The sequence below is a fragment of the Pseudophryne corroboree genome, chromosome 12 (genome assembly GCF_028390025.1).
Source record: "Pseudophryne corroboree isolate aPseCor3 chromosome 12, aPseCor3.hap2, whole genome shotgun sequence".
In the NCBI taxonomy this organism is placed as follows: domain Eukaryota; kingdom Metazoa; phylum Chordata; class Amphibia; order Anura; family Myobatrachidae; genus Pseudophryne; species Pseudophryne corroboree.
Genome location: NC_086455.1, coordinates 115903593 through 115909536, shown reverse-complemented (window position 1 = coordinate 115909536; position 5944 = coordinate 115903593).

The following is a 5944-nucleotide window of genomic DNA, read 5'->3' as shown; positions in this document are numbered from 1 at the left end:
CAGTATGTACTGAAGAACTCTGTGTTTTGTTTAGTGACAGTTAGGAACATCTTATGTTTAGTTAGTGCCGGACAGGCAAGGTATTTTTATTTTGGGGTTTGTTTTATTTTCTGTTTCAATAAAACTGGCCGGGGTCAGTTGTACCAGAAACTGGACTTGTGTTGTTCCTCAGCTGCTGCGTCCTGCCATATTCCCCAGGAAAAGGCACCTTGCACCCCTACAGTGTTACAACTTGGTGGAGAATGCGAGCAGGCCGTTCTGCGCATAAGTGAAAGCAGCTGCAAAGCCGCCTGAAAAATCTGTTGACATGGAGGATCTGCTTAAAGCCTTGCTGCAAGCTACAGCGGCTCAGCAGGAGGCCAACCGACAGCAGCAGGTGGCAATGGAGGAAAATTGGAGACTACAGCAGGAGGCCAACAGACAGCAGCAGGTGGCAATGGAGGAAAATAAGAGACAACAGCAGGTGGCAATGGAGGAAAATAAGAGACAACAGCAGGCAGTTGTTGATGAACTTTACAGGCAACAGCATCAGGATAGAGAGGCCTTAGCAGAAGTGGTGCAGAGACTTGCAGCTCGGGTTGGAGATGTGGCCGTCAGTGCTCCAACCAGCTCTAGTTCTATACGAGCCAGTCACTTCCTGCAGAAAATGACAGAGGCTGATGATGTGGAGGCCTATCTGACCACGTTTGAAAGGACTGCCGAGCGTGAGAACTGGCCGAAAGCACAGTGGGCCAGTCTGCTGGCACCTTTCCTGTCAGGTGAGCCCCAAAAAGCTTACTTTGATTTAAGCCCTGCTGAGGCTCGGGACTATGATAAACTAAAGACTGAGATCCTGACCCGCCTGGGAGTCACGCTGTCAGTACGAGCACAACGGGTGCACCGTTGGCTGTACGCCATGGAGAAGCCTCCGCGCTCCCAGATGCACGACCTTATTCAGCTAACAAAAAAATGGCTACAGCCAGAGACATTAACTGGTCCCCAGATGGTGGAAAGAGTCGTCATGGACCGCTACTTGAGATCTTTGCCCATGGTCCTGCGCAAGTGGGTGAGCCATGGAAACCCGGGTACTGCTGACCAATTAGTGGACATGGTAGAGAGGTATTTGGCAGCAGAGGAACTACTGATGACCACCCAGCAACCCATAGATCCTCGACAGCGCCCTTCAGTAAAGACTGGTAAGACTGTTCCGTGGGAAAACGTTGCTGGGCGGTTAAGAGAACGCAAGGCTGGAGAGACTGTAAACACTGGCCCTGGAAACAGGCCAATGGGGCTAGAACGGTCTATGCTGCCCAAATGGGTTGATAATCGTGTGGTTAAATGTTTTAGGTGTGGTATGCCAGGTCATGTTATTGCCAATTGCCCAGTCACGCAAGAACCCATGCAATGTGATGCTGCCTTTGAATGTCGCAGAATATCTTTCTTTGCTAGGTTAGCCTGTACTGTGGTACCTTCACCTGAGCTGGAAAAACAAATGTGTGATGTGTTCTTAGAAGGTAACCGGGTAGAGGCCTTGCTAGATTCAGGAAGTTTAGTTACCCTCGTGAAAGCTGGGTTAGTGAACCCCTTAAAGGTCCAGCAAATACCTATTGGGGTAACTTGCATACATGGGGATACCCAACATTATGCCACTGCTGAGGTGAATATAGAAACTTGTTGTGGGTCAGCAATGGTTAAAGTGGGACTGGTCCCTACCTTGGTGCATGAGGCCATAATAGGGAGGGATTTTCCTCATTTTTGGAAACTGTGGGAATCACGGTTATCAACAGATGTGAGAAGTAAAAAGCCAGTTGATAATACCGGTGATTTTATGGATGTACGTGGGTCTTCGGAACTTTCTGGCCCTTTGCCTTTTGCTAGTTTGGCTGGGGAAGTGACAGATGGGGAGTCCAGTGAGGACCCTCTTGCCGGGAACAGAGACATAGTAGTTAGAACTGAAAGCGTGCCTGACCTGGAGGTAAAGAAGGATCTGTTTGCGTCTGAACAGTTAAAGGATCCTACCTTAATAAAGGCTAGAGAGAATGTTAAGATTGTTAATGGGGAACCTGTGGTACCAGATGACAGGGTTACGTATCCCCACATGGCCATCTGTAATGAGCTCTTGTACCACATTGTCAAAAGGGGTGAGGATGTGGTGGAACAGCTGGTAGTTCCCCAGCCTTATCGGAGAACGGTACTAGATTTAGCTCACAGTCACATTACCGCAGGACATTTAGGGGCAGAAAAAACCACTGAAAGAGTTTTACAAAGGTTCTTTTGGCCAGGGGTTTATAAAGAAGTGTCTGAATATTGTTCTTCCTGTCCTGAGTGCCAGTATCATGCCCCTAGACCCCATTTCAGGAGCCCACTAGTTCCCATGCCTATTATAGAGGTCCCGTTTGACAGAATAGCCATGGATCTCGTGGGGCCCTTGTTAAAGTCTGCTCGGGGCCATCAGTATATCCTGGTAATTATGGACTATGCCACTCGATATCCTGAGGCTGTCCCTTTACGCACTATCACAACCAAGGCGATAGCTAGGGAGCTGGTGCAGGTATTTAGTAGAGTGGGAATACCAAAAGAAATTTTGACTGACCAAGGTACTCCATTTATGTCAAGGATCATGAAAGAATTGTGCAAGTTATTTAAGGTCACTCACCTCAGGACGTCCATCTACCATCCCCAAACTGACGGGTTGGTGGAAAGGTTTAATAAAACATTAAAAAGTATGTTAAAAAAGGTTGTTGAGAGAGATGGGAAAAACTGGGATTGTTTGTTGCCCTACTTGTTAATGGCCATCAGAGAAGTTCCTCAGTCCTCTACGGGGTTTTCTCCATTTGATTTGTTGTATGGTAGACACCCCAGAGGGCTGTTGGATGTTGCCAAAGAGACGTGGGAAGGACAGCCCACTCCTTATAGAAGCGTTATTGAGCATGTAACACAAATGCAGGATAGGATTGCAGCCGTGGTACCTGTTGTCAGAGAGCACATGGAACAGGCCCAAAGTGCTCAACAGAGGGTCTATAACCGGAGTGCCAAGATACGGGAATTTGCTCCTGGAGATAGAGTTCTTGTTTTGGTACCCACTGTGGAAAGCAAATTCCTAGCTAAATGGCAGGGTCCATTTGAGATTAGGGAAAAAGTGAATAAGGTTAATTACAAAGTATACCAGCCGGGAAAGAGAAAACCCGAACAGATCTACCATGTTAACTTAATCAAACCCTGGAAAGATAGGTTGTCTCTGTCAGCGGAGCCTTGCCCTTCGGTGTCTTCACCCCGGTTGCTTCCCGCAGTGAAGGTGTCAGAGACATTATCAGCTGATCAGAACAATCAGGTTAAAGAATTTCTCATCCAAAATAGGGAGGTATTTTCAGAGCTGCCTGGCCGAACGACCATAATAAAACATGACATTGTCACAGAACCAGGGGTCAGGGTTCATTTAAAGCCATATAGGATTCCTGAAGCTCAGCGAGAAGCTATTTCTAAGGAAGTTAAAACCATGTTAGAACTTGGAGTCATAGAGGAGTCTAACAGTGAGTGGTCCAGTCCCATAGTGCTCATCCCGAAGCCCGACGGTAGCATACGCTTCTGTAATGACTTTCGTAAGTTAAATGAGGTGTCCAAGTTTGACGCATACCCCATGCCCCGTGTGGACGAGCTTGTAGAAAGGCTGGGAACAGCCAGGTTTCTCACCACATTGGACCTGACCAAAGGTTACTGGCAAATACCTTTATCTGATAGCGCCAAAGAAAAAACAGCCTTTTCGGTTCCGGAGGGGCTGTACCAGTATAAGATGTTACCCTTTGGGTTGCATGGGGCTCCAGCAACCTTTCAACGGGCGATGGATAAAATTTTGAGGCCCCATAGAAAATATGCAGCTGCCTATTTGGATGATGTGGTAATTCACAGTACAGACTGGGGGTCACATTTGGTTAAAGTACAAGCAGTACTGGACTCAATCAGAGAGGCAGGGTTAACTGCTAACCCAAAGAAGTGCTGCCTCGCAATGGAGGAGGTCAAATACTTGGGCTTCACCATAGGCAGAGGTCTGATTAGGCCCCAATTGAATAAAGTTGATGCTATTCAAAACTGGCCTCGTCCAGTGAATAAAAAACAGGTAAGGGCTTTTTTGGGAATTACTGGGTACTATAGACGGTTTATTCCTAATTTTGCGACCACAGCGGTGCCGTTGTCAGACCTTACCAAAGGGAAGCAGTCAAATGTGGTGAAATGGAACCCTGATGCAGAAAAGGCGTTCCAAGCGTTAAAAGTGGCTTTGTGTTCACAACCGGTGTTGATAACACCAGATTTTTCAAAAGAATTTGTGGTACAGACAGATGCCTCAGAGGTAGGGATAGGTGCTGTGCTGTCCCAAACCAGAGATGGGGACGAACACCCTATCATTTATTTGAGTAGGAAACTCAATGAGCATGAAAAAAGGTATGCCATTGTGGAAAAGGAGGCTTTGGCCATTAAGTGGGCACTAGATACCTTGAGATATTACCTCTTGGGTAGACAATTCAAACTAGTGACAGACCATGCCCCTTTAAAATGGATGTATGTAAATAGAGGCAAGAATGCTCGTGTAACTAGATGGTTTCTAGCGTTGCAGGACTTTAAGTTTACTGTCGAACATAGACCGGGAACACAATTGGCCAACGCAGATGCATTGTCTCGCATCTTCTGTTTGGGGGCTACAAGTGTTCCGGCCCCTAGGTCGAAACAGGGGAGGGGGATATGTGACAAGAACACTGGGATAGTGTTTGAGGGCAGGTATATTTGTCCCAGGTTCTTGTCTTACATGTTTTAGAAAATGTTAACTTCTAGGAAAAATGCTTTTTGTTTTGTCTGAACCTTTTCAGTTTGCTGTAAAAGCTGGGTAAAGGCTCTGAGAGAGAGATAAGGCGAGTTCTAGACATTGGGCCCAGTTCGGGTCTTTGGCCTCACAGAGGGCTAATCAGGGTTTCAGCTGTGTAAGAGTGATATAGTGCTTCTAACCTGATTAGTATGGGCAGACTGCCTGGGAAGGCTGCAGGATCTGTGTGTGAGAGACACGCTTTCTGATGCAAGTAAGCTATACAGTATGTACTGAAGAACTCTGTGTTTTGTTTAGTGACAGTTAGGAACATCTTATGTTTAGTTAGTGCCGGACAGGCAAGGTATTTTTATTTTGGGGTTTGTTTTATTTTCTGTTTCAATAAAACTGGCCGGGGTCAGTTGTACCAGAAACTGGACTTGTGTTGTTCCTCAGCTGCTGCGTCCTGCCATATTCCCCAGGAAAAGGCACCTTGCACCCCTACAGTGTTACAGTATGTATGTATGCCACGCGACTAAGGAGTGAACTGCCTTGTCTTGTCTCCCCCCCCCCCCTTCCCTTTTCCCTTCTTGTGTTCTCCCTTATTATTTTATGATGTTTATAAGTGGGTGATGACAGTTTACAGTGTATAAGTATAGGATATGCGAAATTAAGTGGTACGAGTTGCAAGGCACAGAGACACTCGCAGTACTGTTAATGCTGAAATGTATGTATGTATCTTGGCCATTCCTATCTTTTTTCATTTTCACTCACCACTGTATGTAAAATTTTATATTATAAAAATGAGAAAATAAAAACAGTTTTACAAAAAAAAAAATACGAGCTGAGGAGGATTTCCTTGCTCTGAGCATTGGTTGAATTACCTGTTGTGAGAATCCTCTTGACTTCAGGATAGAGGTTTCAAGAGCCACACCGTCAACGATAGTCGATCCAGATGCCAGTGATAACAAGGACCCTGCATTAGTAGATCTGGACGTTGAGGGAGCAGGATTGGAGCATCCATCGACAATCTCTGCAGATCCATGTACCAATGCCTTCTGGGCCAAGCCGGAGCTATTAGAATCACGGCACCCTTTGCTTGCTTTATTTTCCTCACCACCCTGGGTAGCAGGGTGATCGGGGGATTTCCAGAAAACGCGCACACCTTCTGCA